The sequence below is a fragment of the Ailuropoda melanoleuca genome, chromosome 14 (assembly GCF_002007445.2).
Source record: "Ailuropoda melanoleuca isolate Jingjing chromosome 14, ASM200744v2, whole genome shotgun sequence".
Classification (NCBI taxonomy): domain Eukaryota; kingdom Metazoa; phylum Chordata; class Mammalia; order Carnivora; family Ursidae; genus Ailuropoda; species Ailuropoda melanoleuca.
Window position 1 is genome coordinate 60,735,037 of NC_048231.1, and position 22,366 is coordinate 60,757,402.

The following is a 22,366-nucleotide window of genomic DNA, read 5'->3' on the forward strand; positions in this document are numbered from 1 at the left end:
GTGACATTTTTGCAATGAGCCAGGCTGCCTGTGTCAGGGTAGCATCAGAATGATTAGTTTCGTGCATTAGAACATGGGATGTGTGCTGACATTGTGTCTTAGAAAATAGGACTCCCATCTTTAAATCCCTCGCCAAGCCAAGTACTTTGAAGACCAAAACCTTTAACAGAAGTGTGGGATTAGAGGATGAATTTAAGAAGCTTACAGGGAAGTTGGGGTAGGGGTGGGGGTAATGGGCATCCCCTGAGGACAGTATCAGAGTAGGGTGGAAAAATAAGAATAAAACCCCAAATCATTCCTATATGTAATCTTTTTGATAAATTTCAGTGTGTAACAAATTCTTAATACAGAATGGCAAAAGTGAAATATATTAATGAAAGTAAGTGATCTCCAGGATTCTCTGGCTCTTCGGAAGTGTTTGGCTTTCAGTGTACTTCCAGGGGCATTCAGAACCCCTGCTCCATTTTGGCCCGCGGTGGCTGCCCATGTGGGCTAGGGTGGCCGTTGCGGGCTGGGGGTGGGGGGCAATGCCACACGCGGTGCTGCTGCCGCTGACATAATTCTCTAAAACTGTGAACGAATCTCCATAAAGGGTGTGTTTCAACAGTGCCGGCATGACTTCGTGCTTCTTGTGCCCATGGAAGTAGGGTTCAGAAGTTGTGCAGCATGTGCACACAATGCAGGCTGTCTCACGTCCACGGCCCCTTGCACTGCTGTTATCACAGCATCCCCAGATGGCCCCACGGATTCCCAGAACCCCTCCATGGATAGGCACTGAGCTCGGGGGCTGGGGGGAGGGGGTGTGCACATGAGGCTCAAGACAGGTTTGGGTTCTGCAGCTGGAATCCTGGGGCTTCAGGGAGCAGCACAGGGGTGAGTTCTTTGCTGACAGCAGGAGAGGGGCTGCCCAGGCTGGTATGGCTTCCTCTAGAGGAGCGTGGTGGAGAAGGCGGGGCCTCCATTGCCTCTGTGACCACGGGCGCCAGGACAGAGCCCAGGGGTGGGGCTTCTCCAGTGCTGGGCCCCCGGGGTGACTGTTCTCACACACAGGCTTTTCCAGAGCGCTCGCTCGCTCTCGCTCTCTCTCTCTCTCTCTTTCTCTCTCTCACACACACAAACACACACACACGCATGCATGCATGTGCACCTGTTTCAGGGCCCAGAGAGCTCTAGGAAGGGATCTTAGCACTGGTTCTTCTGTCTCCCACCATGTGGATGTGCAGAACCCCTGGAACCCCTTCACAGTGGGGCCAGCTTGCAGGACCTGTGTCTTTCCAGCCTTAGGTGACTTTATTTCAGAGCCCTAGTCTGTCTGCCCTGTCCTCACCCAGGTCTTCCTAACGTTTAATCTCCAGGTCTAAACCAGCCCATGGTTCACATCCTTCCTAGGAAGCGAGCAAACTTTTTGCTAAGTAGGACACACACACACACACACACACACACACACACACACACACGCGTGCACGTGCCACATCCCCGGGAGTCAGGATGCAGTTACCCCAAAGTTTCATAGCCACAGAGACCACAAAAGTGATTCTTCTAGAGTGGGAGGAAATAGGGCAGAGTGCTTCACGACGATTTTCTGTTCCTTTGTACTTAGAAGCAGCAAGTAGGAAACACCCACACATACCATTTAGTGGTATGCCATTTAGATAGGGTGCCTCGATACACAGATGAAGAGTTCTCCCCAGTCCCACCCGCAACTGTGATGTCAGCTGCATCCCATAATACGTGGTAGTTCAACCTGTTCATACGTGCTGGATCGCACTATCCTGTTCCTCGCTGGGCGTGGCTCTGGGAACCTGGAGTCTGGGCGTGATGCATCCGTCTCCCAGCTCCGACAGCTCATGATCCGCTGCCTTTCCCCGCCTTGGCCTTCTGGCTGTCTAGATAGAGGCCTTTGGCTTTGTGCTTTGTGCTTTCTTGCCTCCTCTGCGGCAGCCCTCCAGGCTTTAGTGCGTGTAGATTATTCATCCATAAAGTAACTGTCACCAGATAAACAGATTTTTAAATGTATCATTTTCTCTTTATCACAAGTAAAAATTGTGGCGCTACCCTAACAGGACAGGAAACGAGGGAAAATGATGTTTTGTATCTGAATCCGAGTTGAATTTGCTAAATGTCGGAGATGAAGGTTTTGAGAAACAATTGGATTAAACTAAGATCATGCTGCATGACCTCTTTAGGATTGTTCCTGGTATAATGAGTCACTGTCAAGCCTTCAAGTGCCCCCCCCCTTTTGAACAGTGAATTGCAAAGTCTCAAGTTATGTATTGTCAGTTGGTCTCTGGTGCAAGAAAAGACTTCACCTTTGCATCTTGTAAATCATGCTTGCTCTCTTCTTTATGTCTATAAGAAACAGGTTGAATGCACCTGCATACTTGTGACTCTTGAACTGTTCAAGGCAAGAATGGGGCTGCTTTTTTGGAGCCCCGCAATTGTTGGAGTAATTGGGTTTCTCCCTTTCCTCCACATTATAGCAAAGTCTGTGTCAGTTTAATTGCCCAGGAAAGTTTTGTTTCTGTCTGGAATGCCATTTGCTTCAGCTGTCAACCACGTAGATCCGAATGGTTTTCGGACTGATGATTGACGTGACAGTCATTACTTTGAATTATCAAAATTACACGTTAAGCTAGGAATTATTCCTCTTGATGTAGCACAGGAAAAAAGAAAAGAGGCCATGGGAAAGGGGAAATGGCTGTCTAAAGTCGTTTAGCCAAGTGTCAAGACCTGTCATGTTGGAATTCTTAGAGATTCCTGTTCTGGTGACATTGCTATCACAAAAATGGCAAGAAACGAGAGGATGGTTTGTGTGTTTCTCTGTAGCCCTTGTGTGGCATCTCAGATGTGGGCTTGGCTGATAAGAGAGAGTAGTTGTGTCTAACTGGAAACTGTAAGCTTTTCTCTTGATAGGAGAATATTGAGTTTTATCTGAGTAAAATAAAACCGGACCTCCTCGGACAGCTTTCTGTGCAAGCCTAAATTGATAGTTAAGGACACTTAGGAATGATGAAGGAAACACAAATGAAATTTTCTTGACCTATGGCTCTACTAAAAACTGAAAGAAAATATAGGTGCCTTGGTGAGAGGCCCGTACTTCCGTATGAAGTTCGGAGTTGCTTACTAAGAACTAGTTTACTAAAACTTTATTATGAAGAAAAAGTCTCTAGTTTTCACTTCTTAACTGAGTAACAGAGAAATCTAAAATTTCTAACTGATTATGTAAAATATTTGAATTGCTTGTATAATTAGCTGAGTGTTTAATCCTCAATTAGAGTATTCATGCAGTTTGTAGATTATTGCCACACATAATAAAGGGACTGTATTATAACTTAAAGATGAGAAAATAAAACATTTTAAGCAATTTTGTTACTATAAGAATAACCCCTGTTGAAGGATAGGTTGGAAAGGGTTTTAGGTAATTGATAAAATGTGTCTGGGTGATTGCTTTTGGTATAGCATGGAGAAGATTGAGTTATTTATTTAAAATAGAGAAGGAACTAATACTAATGAGTTAGGAAGATATTCGATGCACATTAATGATGGAATTAGGAAAACTGAAAAAAGTTGACTTGATTTAGCCTGAGGAGTTATTTTCAGAATATATCAGTAACTCTAAATGAGCATCAGGCCTTGAGCAATAAATGAATCTGAATTAGCAAAGCTAGAGAGGAATCAGAATGAAGTTAGACGTATTACGGTCTCGTAATCATACAAGTCTTGGTCTTCGCTTGCATTGCTGCTGTGCAGGCAAAGCGCGACGGTGAATGGTAATCAGGTGGTAATCAGTCAATTGTAATCAAGGGGGTAATGAATGCTTGCTGTTAATGTGCACTGTCTCATGTGCATTTCTTCCTTAATCCCAAGTCTCTCCAGGGCCCTGAGGGTAAAGTAGTGTTATCACTTTGCATGTGACCATGTGAAGGCTTACGGAACCCAAGTTAAAAAGATTGTGAGTGGAAGATCTGGCCCCCATCCCCAGAGTATGCTGTTTCCCTTGCGTCCTCCAAAAGAACCTTCTTTTTATTCTGTGTAGCATTACCTAGCATATTGCAGGTCCCCTGTCTAGCTTGATGGTCTCCTGCACATTCGGCCTTCTGGTGCTCCCAGGCTCAGCTCATGTCACTGCTTGAAACAAGGTTATGCACACCAGAAGTCTAGAAGGCCCTCTTGACACCTCCTTCTGACTCACCTTTTATGTGTATCTCTTTCCATTCACTTCTCTTCATCCCCCCTCCACCACCACCTAGTTAGTCCAAGCCACCTCTGACTTAGATCTCTACAGTAGCCCAGTCTATCTTCCTCATATCCCCTCTTCCTTCTCCACCCCTACCATGGTGGTCTTTTCATGTGTGAGTCTAACTATGTTGCCTCTGTGGTAGGCTGAGAAATGGTCCCCCCCCCAAAGAATACCTAGGTCTTATTAAGGAGGGCACGTGATATAATGAGCACTAAGTATTCTATAAGACTAATGAATCACTGACGTCTACCTCAGAAACCAATAATACATTATATGTTAATTCGTTGAATTTAAATTAAAAAAAAAATAGAATACCCATGTCTGAATCCCTGGAACCTCAGAGTGTTACTTCTATAGCCTCCTCCAAGAAGAAGTCTTTGCTGGTGTGATGAAGTAGAGATTTAAGATGGGAAGGTCATCCAGGTGGATCTCCAGTCCACCCGGATTCCATCGATGCACTCACACATATCCTCGTAAGAGGGAGCAAGGGGAGCTTTTACGCACAGAAGGCTGTATGAAAACAGAGCAGAGAGAAAAATTTAGAGATGCTGGTCTTAAGATTGGAGTTGGTGGGCCCCCTGAGCCCAGGAATGCAGCAGTAATCAGAAGCAGGAGTAGTCAGGGAATGGATTCTCCCCTAAAGCCTCTGTGCCGGGGGATGGGGGTGGCAGGTGGCAGTGCAGCCCTGCTACCAGCTTCGTTCAGCCCAGTGAACCTGGGTTCAGGCTTCTGGTCCCCAGAAGTGGGAGAGAGATTTCTGTTGTGTTAAGCCACCAAGTTTGTGGTGATTCAGCCCCAGGAAACTAGTACAGCCTACCACTGCTCTCAGGATTAGGAACTCTGTGGTGTGGCTTGGCACTGCGTGGTTTGTCCCTTGACCATCTGCAGACTTATCTTTTTATTTTCTTGTATTTTAAAATAATTTCACTGTGTTCCTTAGAGGCTATAGCTGTACAAAGCCAAGTAAGCTCATATGGCAAAGTAGACTCCTAGGTCTTTTTTTCATGTGATGCTTTATATAAAAATGCAAAAGTAAAATAGCTTTAAATTGACAGTGATTTTGGTCTTAAGCTTTAGAATCTATATTAACCTGTGTTTAAAAGTGTGAGTACTTTGGCCAGTTGTATCCTCTTAGAGCCTTCTCTTGCATTGCTGTGCTCCTTCCTTACTCTTTGACCTTTAACCATCTTACTTGTCTTTCAGATTCTGGAAGGTTCTCTAAGAATCCTGTTCTTTTCCTCTGGTCTTTTTATCTCGATTTATAATTACACAGAGATAGCATTTGCTTTGCTTGGTTCTGATATGCATGGGTTTCAGTTACCAGAGTTAAAGAAGACCAGATAACAGGGTTTGAGTTTCAGTTATGCCTGTGTTTGAACTGTGAGTGACGGTATTTACAAGCTGCCAGCTCCACAGTCTGCCAGTCACCACAGGTGCGACAGACACACATCATGATCAGTGACCACATCACTTCTTTCAGGGTCTGCCCGTGATTGGTCACCGTGCTTCCCTTCGGTTCCCACACAGACTGCAAAGTGTGTCCTTGTGTGGACTCTCTGTCTCATAGGGTTAAACTCACATGACATTTTACGAAAACGGGTAAGCAGAAGAGGGACTTGGCCAACAAAGATGAAAGGGGCAGCAAAAAGTGGTAATGTTGAAGTTGAAATGTGAGTCAAACAAATGGAGCTATAGAAGGAAAAGCTAATGTGAGAATATCCCTGCCACCTTTCAAGAGATGACATGTGCAGCCATGGGTGCCTAGTGAAGGCATTTTTTTTTAAAGATTTTATTTATTTGTTAGAGATAGAGCATGAGCTATGGGGAGGGACAAAGGGGGAGAGGGAGAAGCTGAGCAGGAAGCCCGACATGGGGCCTATCCCAGGACCCTGAGATCATGACCTGAGCCAAAGGCAGACATAACCAACTGAGCCACCCAGGTGTCCCTACTGAAGACATTCTTATTGACACAAAGGAGGAAAGCAATGTAAGGAAAAAGGTGAAGATGTCCCAGAGTTGGTGATGCAGGCAAAAAATTTCACATTAAAGGCTCAGGTATTTCACAACAAAGACTGAAATGTCGGACACGGACTGACAGTAAGAAGTACGACAGTTCACCAAGGCGTAGCAAAAATGCTCTCTGTGCATGATAAGTTACATGCAAGGCAAGTGCTGTTCCGATATTCTTTTTTTTTTTTTTTTTTTTTTTTTTTTTTTTTTTTTTTTTTTTTTTTTTTTTTTTTTTTTTTTTAGAANGAGAGAGACAGCCAGCGAGAGAGGGAACACAAGCAGGGGGAGTGGGAGAGGAAGAAGCAGGCTCACAGCAGGAGCCTGATGCGGGGCTCGATCCCACAACGCCGGGATCACGCCCTGAGCTGAAGGCAGACGGTTAACCGCTGTGCCACCCAGGCGCCCCTGTTCCGATATTCTTGATAGGTTTTAGAAGTAATTTACAGCCTATCAAATTAGTTTTACTGTTTATTCATTTCTGTATATATTTATAACTGACAGTTTTAAATGTTTTAAAATTATTCTTCAGTTATAAAACATAGGGAAAAATGTACCATTTTAACCATGTCAAGCGTACAGCTTCGTGGTATTAAGTACAATTATGTTTACAACTGTAACCACGGTCCATCTCCAGAACTTTTTCTATCTTCTAAACTGAAACTCTGTATCCATTAAACACTAACTCGCTGTTCCTTTCTCCCCTCACCCACGGCAGCCACCATTCTACTTCTTGTCTCCCTGATTTTGACTACTGTAGGTACCTTGTATAAATGGAATCATACTGTATTTGTCCTTTTGTGACTGGCTTATTTCACTTAGCATGATATCCTCAACGGTCCTCCATGTTGTAGCAAGTATCAGAATTTCCTTACTTGTTAAGGCTGAATAATATTTCATTGTATGTATGGACTTCATTTTGTGTATCCATTCATCCATTGACGGACACTTGGGCTGCCTCTACCTTTTGATTATTGTGAATAATGCTGCTAAAATATCGGCGTACAAATGTCTGAGGTCCTGATTTGTTCTTTTGGGTATACACCCAGAAGTAGAATTTCTGGATCATATAATTCTATTTCTGGGACTGCCGTGCTGTTTTTCATAGTGGCTGCGCCATTCTACATCCCCACCGACAGTGCCCAAGGACTCTAATTTCTCTGCATCTTTGCCAACACTTGTTCTTTCTTTTTTTTTTTGGTAATAGCCATCTTAGTGGGTGTAAGGTGGTATCTCATTGTAGCTTTGGTGTGCATTTTCCTAATGATTCTGATGTTGAGCTTCTTTTCAAGTGCTTGTTGGTCACTTGTACATCTTCTCTGGAGAAATATCTATTCAAGTCCTTCGCCCATTTTTTAATCCAGCTGTTTGGTTTTTTGTTGAATTATAGGAATTCTTTATATATTCTGGATATTAATCCTTATCAGCTATGATTTGCGCATATTTTCTCCTACTCAATGGGTTGCAGCTGCCTTTTCACTCTGTTGATAGTGGGCCTTGATGGAGGAATGTTTAATTGACATGGTCTGGTTTATTTTTTTTCTTTAATTATCTGTGCTTTTGCTGTCAGATCCCAGAAATCCTTGCTAAACCTAATAACATGAAGCTCTCCCCCAGTGTTTTTCTTCTAAGAGTTTTATAGTTTTAGCTCTTAAACTTCTATCCATTTTTAGGTAATTTCTGTGTATGGTGTAAGCCATTCAACTACATTTTTTTTTTTTTTTTGCATTTGGATATCTAGTTTTCTCAGTACTGATTTTTTGCAAAGATTCTTTTCTGTTTTAATGGTCTTGTCACCCTTGTTGGCAATCACTTGACCATATATGGGAGGGTTTATCTCTGGGCTGTTTTAGTCCATTGGTCTATATGCCTGTCATTGTGCCAGTACCATGCTATTTTGATTACTGCAGCTTAGTAGTAAGTTTTGGAATCAGAAGTGTGAGACCTCCAACTTTATTCTTTTTCAAGATCATTTTGGCTATTCAGGATCCACTGGTTTTTCCTTATGAATTTTAAGATGGGTTTTTCTATTCGAAAAAACATCATTGGGACTTTGATAGAGATTGCATTGAATCTGTAGCTAGCTTTGGGTAGTATTGACATCCTAGCAGTATAATCCATGACACAGGACACCTTTCCATTAATTGGTGTCTTCAATTTCTTTCAGGAATGTTTTGTAGGTTTTGGTATGTAAGTCTTGACCTCCTTGATTAAGTTTATTCCTAAATATTTTATTCTTTTTGATGCCATGGTAAGTGGAATTATTTTTGTAATTTGCTTTTCAGACTGTTCATTGTTAGTATATAGAAATGCAACTGACTTTTATGTGTTGATTTGGTATCCTGCTACTCTGCAGAATTTGTTTATTCTAACATTTTTTGTGGTATTTTGGGGATTTTCTACACATAGGATCATGTTATATGTGAATAGAGATAATTTCACTTATCCCCATTTCAGATGCCTTCCAGTACTATGTGAATATGTTGTTCAGTCTTTAACCACTGGGTATAATATTCGTGGTGGGTTTAATGTTTTGATAAAAGAAAAAATGTAAAGGTCACAGCACAATTGTAATTTTTTCCATTTATTATGAAGATAATTTTGCATAGTTTCGGCTTGCATGGTCCTTTTCGGGATCCTGCGTGAACATGCAAACAAGCACTGCCTGCATTCCCCTGCATAACACTTGCCTCCAAGAGACCGTGCTCCTTGGTTGAAGAACATTGTGGGATTTGCTCGCGATTGTGTCCCCGGCACCTAGCCTCATGTCTGGTATGTAGTAAGTGCTTAGTCACTAAATGCTGTGGGAATGATCCTTATTTTCAAGCGTGACTTTCCCAGGGGTCCTGGCTTTCTAGTGTGCGGCCCCTGTGTGGTAGATTTGTCTGGGCTCTTGCCCAGGAGTGTTGCCGAACATCCAATAAATTCTTTCACTAGGAGGATTAGATATATTAGATAAGGATGGATTTCTTTCACTTATTTTAAGGCTTGCATTTATCAGACATTCTGTGTGGGGTTCATGGGTTATTGTCACACTTTGGTATTATCCGTTTAGCACTCAGACACGGTATAGGATTTGTTGGAAATACAAAATTCGGTACAAATGTACGACGGTAGTAAAGTGTAGTCGGTGGCAGGGCTGCTCTGTGAACTCCCGAGCGCTTCAGGGCGGGCGGAAAGGGACTGCGGCATTTTGGGTTGCTCGCAGCTGTGGAGGGCAGGTACCGTGGGTCAGGTTAAGAGAAAAGACAGTCAACATCTTTTCATTCTCCAGGCTACACAGAGAGACTTCCCTGCAGGTGGGGCCTCACTCGGGGTCAGTAAAGATACAACAAAAGAAGGGACACTTGCCGTACTGCATATCCACGTACTCTGAATAGTCAAAAGCACATGTAGTGATGACATTTAGCTTTTATAATTCAACACCAGGGGCTAAAGAAGGGTAATATTTGCTTACAACAAATCCTCATTATTTTCATTAATAAATCAGACATTTCTTGAATGCCCACTGTGTTTGAATCACGGTAGGTGCGAGGAGGAGACGAAGGCGCATAACACCCATTCTCTGCCCTGAAAGAAGTGCCGACCTGGCGAGGAGGATCCACACAGCCGCTGATTTAAATGAAGTCCCTTCGTGAAGCTAGAAACAAGAACAGGTGTTTAGTCTGCACAGGCTGCCGTAACAAGACTGGCTGCATAAACAGTAGAAATTGACTTTCTCACTCTTCTGGAGGCTGGAAGTGCAGGAGCAGGGTGTATGGTCAGGTTCTGGTTAGGGCTCTCTTGCTGGCCTGCAGATGGACCGCCTTCCCACTCTGTCCTGGCATGGTCTGCTCTCTGAGGACGTGGAGAGAGTGAGATCTCGCTTTCTCTTACAAGGTCACCAGTTTTATCAGATTAGGGCCCTACCCTCAAGACCTCATTGAGCCTTAATTACCTTCTAAAAGCTCTGTCTCCAGCTAGAGTCAGTGTGGGTCCATAGTCACAGGGACCCCACTCCTTATGGAGGACTTCCGGTGAACCAGGCACGATGCTGTGTGTTCTCATTCAGTCATCCCTACGGTCCTGTGAGAGAGATACTACCATTTCCCCCTATTTTACAGATGAGGAAACTGAGGCTCAGAAGGATTGCTTTTCAAGCCCACTCACTTGGCAGAGGAGAGTTTGAACCCACGGCCCTGGAATTAGGGGAGTGTCTGGGGAGATGCCTTGAGGATGAGTAGGGAAGTCGCCTGGGGCACTCAGATGAGGCATAGCCTCTGACTCCGTGCGCTTCCTATTCAGGGGCAAGCTGCTCCCTCGCTGCACATAGAGATGGGTATTAAAAGCAGTGATGGAGGTTGATGCCAGGAAAGTAGGTGGAACCATGAAATTTTAGCCTTGCCTCTTGGGCAATAGGGAGCCATTGATGGTTTTTGAGCAGAAGAGTGGCAATATTTCGTTTTAGAAAATTAATGCTGGGGGCAAGGTATACACTAAATCTGGAGGTCAGAAAACCTCCAGTAGTGAGGTAGTGGTTGTTGTAGACCATGTAGGGGCTGCCAGGATAGAGACAATACAGGGGAGAGGTTTTAGGAGATATAATCAATGGGACTGTCTGGCTTTGGTTTATTTCTTGGTTGTTGAGATCCTTGAGAATGTTTGGGGTCAGTAGCTAGATGGTGCTGCCATTGAGAGAGATGGAATACAGAAAGAGGAACACATTGGAAGGATTAAGTAATATAACAGTTTCTTTACCAATTTGGCATAAATTGGGAAATGTTATACCACGTGTTTTAACTCTCTTGGGAAAGAAATGTATGTGGTATTGAATATTGAAAAAGGACTTGAAGCAGATAGTCGACTATATTGGAGGCCTCTTATCCACCGCGATCAGACCACTGATCACGCAATTTGGGATTACAAAAATGGAAAAACATAAACATTTTGCTCTCACTTTCGATGTAAGGCCAGGGCCTTGCCTTTGTGAGCTGGCTCTGGATTTTCAAATTGGCTTTCTTGCCTAAACCACACCTCTAGTGCATTCCTGTGATTTTCAATATCAGGGGCTTTAAAGTGGAGGCAAAGTGATCTGGGAGGAAGCGCCTTGGTTTTACAGGTTGGTTGGTATCTCACGCTCATTGATCCAAGAGGAACCTTTATCGTCCTGTGCCTCCATCAGTCTTTTCAAAACATTGAATTATTTTTCATCCATGTAATACTTGTCTCGTGGCATTATTTCCTCTATTTACATGATAATGAATTATATAATTGCAGTAATTAAATCAGTAGGCACAACCGTGCTTGGGAGCAGTCACCAATGCATCTCTGTAGGCACGGGAGAAGAGCCTGCGAGCTTGAGTGGTCAGTAGGCGAAAGGGCATCTGTGTTTCCCCCTCTGATGTTGGTTAATCTGGAGATGTATGTGAGTGGATATCGGTTGAGTTTCTACTATGGTGTGTATTTTGTGTGTGCATATGCATATAAAACAAGAATAACTTTAGACATCAGTTTGAGATGGTAGTACCATATTTTTCTGGGCTACATTCTAAATTTCTGATTATGTTTAGAGCAGTTACAAAGAGGAACTGTAGATTGTAGGAAGCACTACGCAAAACTGGTGTTAGTGGAATTCTCATTAAATATAATAGTGAAATAAAATGAATTGACTTCAAGAAAAAGTGTGGGGGATCTGAGGGACTGTTGAATTACCAGAGAGAGATGAGCAGAAGTAATTCTTTCAGAAGAGGAAATTTCGATTTATAGATGTCATTTCATAATTGATGACTTCTTCGATTCCTAATGCCATCAGTTAAAATGATCATTGTTGCAAAATCAGCCCACCTACTTTCTAGCAAGGCTAAAAGCACAGCTAATTGTAGCTTCTAAACCAGCCTGCACATGTAGTCCATTATGGCAGAAACTCGGTTATTTCCCTGGATGACAGGATTAGCATTGATCAGTGAGCACAGGAAGGGAATGCTGTTGGCTTTTGAGAACACTTGGCTCCCCTTTGCAGAGAGCCTGTGTTTGATGAGGGCTCTGGCGGATGGCTGAGCAGTGTAGAAAGCACCCAACTAGTGGCTTAGAGGTGTGGAACAGTGCAGAAGGCCCAGGAGTGCTTTTGCCAGCTCAAAAGAGACCGAGCAAATGTAGGTGGGACGAGTTCTCTAATGCACGGTCCAACAGGAGACTTGGCCTTTGTTATTAGGTTAGGAATAGCTGGTAATTGTGAAATATCTTAGTGACCTTTTCCCTCTCCTATTTCCCTGGTTTGCTTTAGGTATTATAGCAAGGAGAGAAATTGAATCTTTTAATAATTTTAATGGATGATATCATCTTTTCTCTTTAAATTACTGAATGTTTTTAAACATATAAAAAGGTACAGCATATTATAAAAATGTAGTTGTCCTTCATACTCAGAGTTAACAGATATCGATATTCACTGTGTTCACTTCAGATTTGTTTTCGAGAGATAAAACATGATAGATACATTGAGGATCCCCTTTGTATTCCAGCCCAATTCCCGTTTCCCTCTTTCCCTCCCCAGAAGCAGCTCAACTGTCCTCAAATTGTCATGGGTCTCTGCCATCCACATTTACACGTTTATTACACATCTTTCCCCATAAACAACATATAGGTTTGTGTTTTTAAGTTTCCATCATGAATATCTTTTGCACTTTGCATTTTCCACCCAATTTTTAAATTTTTGAAGTCTACCCATGTTAATACATGTAAATTAAGTATAATCATTTTAACTGTTCAACATAGTGTTTCATCACAGATGATGTACTGATTCGTTCCCAATAACTATTTGGGTGAGTTCCATTTCCTTAGGGTCCTTAACAGTGCTTTAGTGAACATCTTTGCACATGCCCTACACATGCAAAACATTATCTGGGTATATGTCTAGACGTGGAATTGTTTTGTGGGAAGGGAGCAGTGTTACTATATATTGCCAGATCTCTCTCCTGGGAGCTTTTACGGGGCTTATAGATTTCTCTTTAACTGCCTCTCCTCTCCCATATAGAATATAATTTTGATTTTAAGACCTAAAAAGTTTGAAAAAGCAAAATACTGTTTATACCGATGCACTGTGTGACTAATGACCTCCAGGGTCTCAGGGATTTTTCATTTAGCCAGTCGTGGATCGAGCATCCCCTGTGCACTGAGGCATTGTGGGAACTCCCGTGAGCAGTTCGCGAGCAGGTCCCGGCGCTCAAAGGTTTCTGTGTGCAGGGCCTGCAGAGAGTACAGTGCCAGTGATAATGTAAATTCTATGCACAGAATATGGCATGATCTCTGTCCTCAAGAAATTTAGAGTCTTGCTGGGGTTATTCAACATACACACATGAAAGATACATTTCTGAAGCAAACTCAAGAGTAGCAGGAAATGTAACTTATAGAACTAGCTTGAAAATGAGATGGAAGCAGTGTATGGTGAAAAAGAGTGAAATCAGAAGCTACTGGGTGACACTATTTTTTTCTTCCTACCCCTTCCTCGCCACCCTAGACCTGAATATTTAGAGAAACAAGTTATTATTAGAGCACTTAGTCAAAACACTGGAAGACACGAGGATGGAGAAACACCAGAGCCTTCCGAGCATGGACTGAGCCAGAGACACGGGGAACCAAGTGCCGGGTGGGAGGCCGGGGACTCTGGACGTGTCCTGGACAGCTGCTGGCCCGCCGCTTGGGACTGTGGCTGCTCAGACAAAGCCACAAATGTCAGGAGTACCCCGTGTGGTGCCACGCTCAGCATTTCCACGCTTCCTGCCATCCCTCTCGTACTCAGAGCCGACGGAGTTGTGGTCCTGCGCCGTCACTCCCAGACCCATAGATGTCCCCGAGCAAGGTGCACGGAGAGATGCGGGGGTGCCCCCAGGGTGGGGGGGATCATCTGAAACGTCTGGCTTGAAGGTGATCAGTGCAGGGTCAGGATTAAAGATGTGGCTTCGGATCGGCGTGGCATTTGCAGGAACCCCTCACCAGGCTTGTGTGACCTTGGCCTCTACATTTTAGCATCTCCCAGGTCAGGACAGCATCACTTCTGGCCAAAAGTCTTTCATCTCCAGCTATGGGATTTTTTACCTGTGGGTATTTTTTACCTATCCCATTTTAGCTCTGGGATGAGATTTCTATCCTGTACCAAAGGTTGACGGAAAGGATAGTGTTCAGTGTGTGTGTGTGTGTGTGTGTGTGTGTGTGTGTGTCTAATAACCCATCTTGCCAATTCCATGGTCCGAACCCAAGAATTTGGTTTTGGCCTTGGACGCAGACTGCGTGGGTACACCTCACAGGGAGGTTTCCTGGAGGAAGTCGGATTTTTTTCAGGATTTGAATGGGGGTGTGAAGCAGAGTGGGGAGAACACGCAGAGTCTCAGGGGAAGAGATCGGCAGTGTGGAGTAGTGAAGGCCTTGCAGGTCGGCAGAGCTGGAACAGAGCCCTCTTGGAGGAAGAAATGAGAAGTAAAGCCAGGGAGGGCTGGATTGTTGGTGCAGTGTAAACACCGGGTCTTGGCAGTGGTTTGTCCTGATGTGCGGTGGGAAGACTCACTGGTCAAGGACAGACGGCACGTGGAAAAGTCTCCCAGGAACACTGCTTTCCTGGCATTTCCGTGTAGACTGCACTCTGGGGGGAGGCCTGAGGTGGAGGCTGGTGTGAGGGAAACGGAAGAAAAGGAAAAGACAGGGCCCCTGTGCTCCCAGACGCCTCTAAGAGGACGCCGTGCTAGTGATCATAGTAGGAGGACGGAAGTGCTTTGGGGAATGGGATCCTAAATTTGGTTCAACAAAGCTGACCTTAATAAGTACAAGAATTTTTTTTATTTCAGGTAGAAAAATATTAGCAATGTCTTCAAATTTTCCTTTCCAAAAGCTTTACATTAGAATATAAGGTATATTAGTTAGCAAAACTGTGTGCCAGCATTATCAACTTAGGACTTTTTTGGAACAAGTCCTCACCATGCCTCTGAGACTTTTCTACTCCAAGTGTGGTTATGGACCCAGCAACATCAGTATCATTTAGGGACCTGCTACAAGGTAGCAGGTCAGGCCTCACCCCAGACCACCCCAGTGAGATTCTGCATTTTAACAAGGGGGCATTCGAATGCATAGTAAAAAAACACTGCTCCAACACACTGTTGTCTTGTGACTTAAAAAAAAAAATTGTGACTTAAATTTTTATGATAAAGTTTTGTTTTTCTGCAGGTGTGTAATGCCAAGAATACCATTTTAAAAGTACTTCTAGGATCAGTTCTAGAACTGATGACTTAGCGATAAATACGTATTTGTTCTCTGTCAGTATTTCCACTCTGGAACATCAACTCCATGCAAAGCGGTCTTATTTCAGTGCCTGAACAGTGCTTGGCACATATAGGTGCTCCAAAGATATTTGTCATGTTTTGAAGATGTTCGTGGATGAATATTAACTAAATATTGGTATATTTAAATAACTTTTACGTGCACATTTTTAAAACCTGCCTTATGTTGATTAAATGAGAAGTTTTCAGACTTCAGAAGGGAGATATATGCTTATTTATTGGTAATTTAGACAAGAAAGAAAAGTAGAAAAAAAATCACTTTACTCCCATTACTCGTAGATAACATGGTAGGATAGTTCCCATTGTGAATGTTTTTACATAGTTTGTCATAAGCACATACTACTTGGAATTCTGCTTTTTCACCTGTCATGACAGGGTCTCTGGTTTATTGCATGATTACTGTGTGCCAAGTTTCAAACGAGCCATTTTGGATACTTATTTACTTATTACACCTATATAAGGCATTTTATCAAAATTTTAAATAAAGAAACACAGACTAAAAGTTCATATATCCTGCTCGATGTCACACTGCCAGTCCTTGATCAAATTCAGATTTGTAATGGGCCATTTTCTAAAGTCCATGCTTTTCTCATATACGCTGGACTAAGCATTTTTTTGGTTATGACTTTTTTGGGGGGTTGCATAAAATAATATTTTGCTAGGTGAATATATTGTAATTTGTCTAACAGTCTTTATTGATCAACATTCTAGTATCCTTATTTCTTGATACTGTTGCCAGACCAAGGTGGGTCTGCTCCTTGGTGAGTCACAAAGACTGGAGTTACAAACACCAGGTGGGTTTCCCTCAGAAGGTCATCTTTATTTGTACAAATAAGGAGATCAAAAGGAATAACCCAGGGGTAAGCCCCAGTAAAAGGGGCTAGGGAGGAATACTTGGAGGGGGAATTTGACCTTATAGTGAAGCTAAAGTAACCTGAGGAGCTTTCTGTCCTCAAGTGTTTCTTTTCCTATCCAGCAATTTGTTAGTTTCTAAAAGATGAAATGGACAGTTACACAGAAGCTTCTAGGAGGTTCCTGAGTTCAGGAGAGCAGTCCTGAGTTCAGGAGGTCATTCCTGAGTTTGGGGGTCAGCGGGTCTTGCTGGTGACAATACTATATATAATACTACAGCAAACATCTTTGTGTAAAATTATTTTTCTGCATTTCATTTTTCATTGGGTAGATTCTCAGAGCTATTTTTAATTCCCTTGAAAGATGGAGAACTTTTGAAAGGTTGGTACCAGTTTTCATTCCCATCAGTCACTGTAATGTGTATTTGAATGCCTATGAGCAAAGTAATACGCTCACCATACTACAGCAAAAATCCATTTGAATGTGTTTTAATTTTAAATAATTTGACTTTTATGTCACCAAATTTAATGGATATTTGTTACTGAAATATTTACCTGTTTCAATATCAGCTTCTAAATTACATAGAATTTTAGCATAACATTCATACTGCCCTGTTCATAACCTTAGCTTAATAAAGTCCACAGTTTAAAATGATGTGTTAAGCTCAGAATTCTTTTCTTAAATTGTGAGTTTTTTGTGGCTATACAACATATTCAACTTTAGTATGTATTTAATACCATTTTTCCTTCTGAGAAATCATGACATCTATATCATTCTTAGACTTACAGTATTTTTTTCCCCTATCTCCCTCCCTCCCTTCCTTATTTCTTTTTGTAGCAGGAAGACAGATGGTGCAGAGGAAAGCCTGTGTTATCACAACAACAGCAAAACCAAATGAACTCTTGCTTATATGTAGCTTAATTTGGTACCCTTTTTTTTGGTAATAAGACCCATTTTCATAGAAAAGCAAATGATCAATATTTTATACACTGCATTTCTTCAGAAAATCCGGAGCAAGGGGTCACTTGCTATTTCCATAAGAGTTCAACACTGGACTTACAGGAACTATTTGTCACTTTTTAATAAAACGGCTGAAGAAGGAAATATCTCCTGGTGTTAATACTTGGAATCGTAACAGATCGTTGTAAAATATAATAGCTCTATATTGGAGACAGGACCACTAAAGGAAGATAAAGAAACGATTTGAAGGTAGAACACGAGCTTACTCAACTGGCCATGTTTCTTTGATACATTGCCTGTTTGTTTTCACCGTGGCATTATCATTACAGCAACTTTAATCCGGCAGAAAAACATTTCATTCCTTTGATCCGACTTTCTTGTAGATAGGTTTTATCTGTGACTTATATCTGTGATTTTGTGGTCTGATAATGCCTCTACTGGAATTGAAATAAATGGAACTTTATAGTTTAATAATTTGTGTGAGACAAAGAAGCCAGTGAGTTTGATATGTGTACTTTCCCAAATAGGGTCTATTGTCTTGTGGTTTTGAAATACTTGATAAGCTATAAGACACTGACAGTTGCCTAAGCATTTAAGAATTTGGGAGTGTGAATAGATTTTGTTAAATTCAGTTGAGTTACCCTATTTCTGACTTTGTTGAATAAATGTGTTTCAATGTGCTGCCCCTCTTCATTTATGCAAGGCGCACATGACCTGAAGGCAGTCATACTGGTAGGAGTGGGAAGTTGAAGGCCTTGACCATTCTGATTTGAATTACTTGTTCTAGAAACAGTGATGTGATAAACATTTGAATTAAATGTAAAGTTTTTGTGAAAACAGGTTAACTTTTTTCTACCTCTGTTCCTCCAGAATAGCAGTTAGTTTTAGTGGAACTTTGAGTAGATACGGCTTTCTTTTGGTGCATTTTAATCCTGTTTATTAAAAAATCATAACAGTATCTCTTAAGATACCATTTTTATGGGAACTATCCATGATTGGCCATTTTGAGTTTATCTTTTTAAGTGGACTTTCAAACGCAGGGAATTTTTTAGTCTGAGATTGACCGTAAGTGTTTCGGGAAAAATAGATGTGTTATTTTCTATTGTGATTTTTCACAAAGGATATATTCTACATGTAATTTTTTGAATTTTAAATTATTAAAAATTTAAAATAGTTATAAAATGAACATGTCAATCCATAATTATATAGTTCTTAAGACGTTTGCCAACTCAAGGGAAACATTTTATAATTATGTAATAAAAGGAGTCCTAGTTTAAGAAACTGCCTTTATAACGCCACCGTAAATAATTTTCAGAGTCCTACAGGTGAACAATTCAAGAAATATACTTGCAGAATGATTTTTTTAAGGAGAACTAACAGTAAAAGCAAGTCACTTTAAGCATTTTGTATACTCCACAGACTAGGCAAATATTAAACCTGTTTTCAGGAGTAGCTTCTTAGGCATGGAAAAGATTTTTTCTTTATTTAGACTAATTCCTTATTTGTTAACTTCGTTCAGTAAATACTCGTATTTTACCCACTCTATGCCAGGCACTGTTTAATTTCTTCATTCAGTAAACTAGCTTTACAACATAAAAATATTACCTATCACATGGCCCCACCTTTAGTAACTTATAGATATCACTTTCTCTGCCTTCTTTTAATTGCTCCTTTGTCATGCCACTCATTCATTCACTCATTCATTCATTCAAGTACGCCTCTAGGGCGTTCTAGATGCCACAACTGCTGGGAACCGTTCAGGTGGGAAAAGCAGCGATAGAACATGAATAGTGCTCTGGGGGTGAAGGCCAAGCAGCCGCAGGGAAGAGGAGGGCTCCAGCCTGATGTGAGGACCAGAAGGGAGGTCTGGAACCAGTACTTTCTGGAGCGAAGCCTAGAGGATGAGCAGTTGCTAAGTGAGGAAAGAGGTACAGGTCAGTGACCCATGCAGGGGAACCCCATGTGCCAAAGCCCACAGCAAGAGAACATGGTCTTCCCGTCGCCTTGTTTGCATTTTTACTTGGACATTTTACAGGATAAAGTAATAATGGAAAAGGAAATAAAATGGAAACCTTTTATATTTTCCCTGTGTTGTCTCAAGACAAAATACTTTTGTTGAAGTATATTTGACATATGATATTATTTTTCAGGTGTGGAATGTAGTGATTCAACAATTATATACATTATGAAATGCTCACCATGATAAATGTAGGTATCACCTGTCACAATTCAATATTATTGGCTCTATTTCCTATGCTGTACTTCTTATTCCTGTGGCTTACTTTGTAACCGTTAGTTTTTTCCTCTTAATCCCCTTCACTTCTGCCTCCACTCTCCTCCCCTCAGGCAAGGACCGGTTTGTTCTCTGTTTTTGAATATTTGTTTGAATATTTGTTAAGTATTTGTTTTTGTTTTTCAGAATCCACATATAAGTGAAATCATATGGTATTTTTTTTTCTGTCTGATTTTTCTCTGTGTGATGCTCTCTGGGTTCATCTTGCACATGGCAAGATCTCATTCGTTTTTAAGGCTGAGTAGTATTCCGGTGTGTGTGTGTGTGTGTGTGTGTGTGTACACGTAGCATATCTTCTTTATTCACTTACCTATCGATGGACACTTAGGCTGGTTGCTTCCGAATCTGGGCTATTGTAAATAATGCTGCAGTAAACATAGGAGTGCACGTAACTCTTTTGAATTGGTGTTTTTGTTTTCTTTGGGTAAACACCGAGCAGTGGAGTTTCTGGATTGTATGGTATTTCTCTTTTTAATTTTTTGAGGAACTGCAGTGCTGTTTTCCACAGTGGCTGCACCAATGTACATTCCCATCAACAGTGCGTGAGAGTTCTCCTTTCTCCACATCCTCGCCAGCATTTGTTTTTTCTGTTTGATGTTGGCTGTTCTGACTGGTGTGTGATGAGATCTCATCATGGCTTTGATTTGTATTTCCCCGATTAGCAGCATCTTCTCATGTGTCTCTGTTGGCTGTTTGTGCTCTTTGAAAAATGCCCAGGGGCTCTGCCCATTTTTTATTTGGATTATTATGATTTTTTTGGTGTTGAGTTGTAGGAGTTCTTTATATATTTTCACTATTAACCCTTATTGAATATAGCCTTTGCCAGTATCTTTTCCCATTCAGTAGGTTGCCTTTTTGTTTTGATGATGGTTTTCTTTTCTTATTTTGGTGTAGTCCTAGTTGTTTGTTTTTGCTTTTGTTTTCTTTGCCAGAGGAGACAGAGCCAGAAAAATATTGCTGAAGCCAAGAGATTACTGCCTATATTTTCTTCTAGGAGTTTTATGGTTTTAGGTCTTACATGTAGGTCTTTATTCCATTTTGAGTTTATTTTTGTGGACATTGTAAGAAAGCAGCCCAATTTCATTGTTTTGCATGTAGCAAGACAAACTTTATTTTTATTTTCTAAGTATCAGCTTACTTACATCAGTTTACATCAGTCTGTCATATTAATTCTAACTCAGGAAGGCATTTGGAAGTTAAAAGATGGGGACTCAGGGCCAAACTGGTTTCTCCAGCTTTTATTTGGCTTTTATTTCCCTTTTGCAGGCTTTCCTCCTCCTCCTCGGTGTCCTCACAGGCCTTGCTGGCTGGATGCCGGGCCACGATTTGGGGCTCTGTGAGAGGTGGCACTCGGCAGTCTGGGCTTAGACTCCCCGGCCTCTGACCCAGCCAAACCCTCTGTGTCCTCTGCCCAGCTCGCCATTTCTCTTTTGCAGTTGTTCCCCAAATCTCCCTCCACCCCAAGTTCAGAGGCATACCCCTGAATCTGCTAGCTTTTCCTTTGCAGGATACCAGAGACAAACCTAAACAGTGAAATTCTGGTTTTACTGTGCACTTACAGAAGTTGTTTATGTTTTAAATTACCACAGTGGGGACTCCTGGGGGGCTCAGTCAGTTGGGCGGCTGCCTTTGGCTCAGGTCGTGATCCCAGGGTCCTGGGATCGAGTCCTACATTGGCCTCCCTGCTCAGTGAGGAGCCTGCTTCTCCCTCTACCTGCCACTCCCCCTGCTTGTGTGTGCGCTCTCTCTCTCTATCTCTCTGACAAATAAATAAATAAAATCTTTAAAAAAAAATTTTTTTTTAAATTACCACAGTGGCTTTGAGGGCCATCTTGACAAATGCAGGAGATGCATTCTTTATGTATGTCTAGAAATGCATCCTTCAGAACAGTTGTCTGTAGGACATAAGGGTCTAGGGCCCCGTTGCTTTTTCAGATGCCGGGTGGAGTGGCTTAGTAATCATATGCTCATAGATCATTACTATGTCAAGCTGTAGGAAATGACCAAGACCCCTGCTTATTTTGTCCCTATGGGGGGTGGAGTTTGAGTCTCACCCTGCCCCCCGCCAAGTGCCCCCATGCTTGCCACAAGCTGATGGCTCCACTGCTTACAGTAGAGTTTCATGGCTCCTTGGCACCAGCTGGTGAATTACAGGGTCGTTTTCTGATAAGAGGCGAGGCTGCATCCTGTAACAAAAGTACACGGTAAGACACTCCAGTGGCTGTGAGTGCAGACATTGCCACACACACGGAAGCGGCTGCTGCCTGGGGACGGGCCTCCCCGTGGCCTGGAGGTGTCCCTGACCAGAAGTGGAGCGTCCCAGCGGCCAGCTGATGGTGCCCTTCAGGCTCCCAGAGCCCCAAGAAGGGTGGCCCCCCCCATAACACAAGTCTGAACAGAAGACTGGACCTGTTCCAAACACTCTCTGTCATAAACGAAGTGACTGTGATGATCTGGGTTTCCAGACACCTGCTGTCCTTTAGATAGAAAGTTCCCCAAGGATCATGCTTTGAACTGTGTCTGGGAAGGAAGAATAGAGTCTTTCCTTGAAATCCCCCCATGGCTCCTTTCTGATAAAGGAAGCAAGCACCTTTATTTTTTGTTAGTGAAAGCGGTTTTTATGGGCTCAGATTGAGGATAGCCTTGTATCTGGTAATTTTTTGGAACCTGTGGAGGAAGGTCCATTAGATGAAATGTCGTGAAGCGTGGATT

General features: G+C 42.2%; 1 protein-coding gene across 2 annotated transcripts in view; it reads left to right on the forward strand.

Moving 5' to 3' along the window:
• TTC39C (tetratricopeptide repeat domain 39C) overlaps window positions 1-22,366 on the forward strand; it is a 102,594-nt gene that overhangs the window by 9,398 nt on the left and 70,830 nt on the right. The window contains exon 1 of one of the 2 annotated variants that reach the window (XM_019796490.2): window positions 19,512-19,569. The exons of the other annotated variant lie outside the window; for it this stretch is intronic. The gene's annotated coding sequence lies outside the window, so the exon portion shown is untranslated. Of the gene's footprint in view, window positions 1-19,511; window positions 19,570-22,366 lie in introns of those variants that run through there. 2 annotated transcript variants of the gene reach the window in all.